Source organism: Dipodomys spectabilis, unplaced genomic scaffold (assembly GCF_019054845.1).
Source record: "Dipodomys spectabilis isolate Male_0828 unplaced genomic scaffold, ASM1905484v1 ptg000070l, whole genome shotgun sequence".
Taxonomy (NCBI): domain Eukaryota; kingdom Metazoa; phylum Chordata; class Mammalia; order Rodentia; family Heteromyidae; genus Dipodomys; species Dipodomys spectabilis.
The window spans coordinates 6,363,233-6,364,083 of NW_024870747.1; the positions used below are offsets into that span (position 1 = coordinate 6,363,233).

An 851-nucleotide genomic window follows, 5' to 3' on the forward strand; every position below is an offset into this window, starting at 1 on the left:
TGACTTTTTTCTTTTTGCGTATGTGGTGCTGAGATATCGAACCCAGGGCCTCAAGCATGCAAGGCAAGCGCTCTACCACTGAGCCACCTTCCCAGCCCCTTTTTCTAGGTTCTTATAGTAGTTTGTTTCTTTGGGATAAAATGATAATGTTAACTAATTTCAAAAGTTTTGTGAAGTTCTATGTAAAGGCCTTTCTAAGGTGAAGATTTAATACACTGATGTCAAACTAACGTTTAATTCTAACACTTGCATATATTGTTACACTTGTAATTTTGTAATTAACCTTTTAATAACTGTTTTTCATTTCTGCAACTGAACAATGGAAAATATGGAATACTTCACAAATTTTCATATTATCCTTGTGCAAGTGTTATGTTAATCTCTGTATTGTTGTAATTTGGGTATACGTGCTGCTGAAGCATGTAGTATCCTCTAAATTTAAGTAGTTAATGATGCAATCTTTATACAGGCTTATATCCTTGGGTGCCTATTTGTAGCAAGGAAACCTTATTGTTCCTAACAATACTATTGATCTTATTTCCCTAAAATAATGTGTATAGTGGAAAAAAAATTACATTGTTCGGTCGATTGCTCACATTTGCGTTTTTTTGTCAATGACAATTTTAAGGCTTTTTCATTTTAGATTTGATCATACTTTGAAGCACTTATAGCTAGGTCCTAAGGTGATGGCTTTTTCAAGTTCTTATTTATGTAACTGAGTTAGCTTTGTGGAGCTAATAGATTCAACGTAAGCCTTGCTTAAGAGCTACTTCTAAACTTCTTCAGCTTAAATTTTCCAAATGAGGTCTTACTGGCACAAATTTCTACCTGACCCTTTATCCTTCTTCCAT

At 33.8% G+C, this 851-nt stretch overlaps 1 pseudogene; it reads right to left on the bottom strand.

Moving 5' to 3' along the window:
• Positions 1-322: 322 nt before the first annotated feature.
• On the bottom strand, positions 323-422 carry LOC122109909 (annotated as a pseudogene).
• Positions 423-851: the final 429 nt, after the last annotated feature.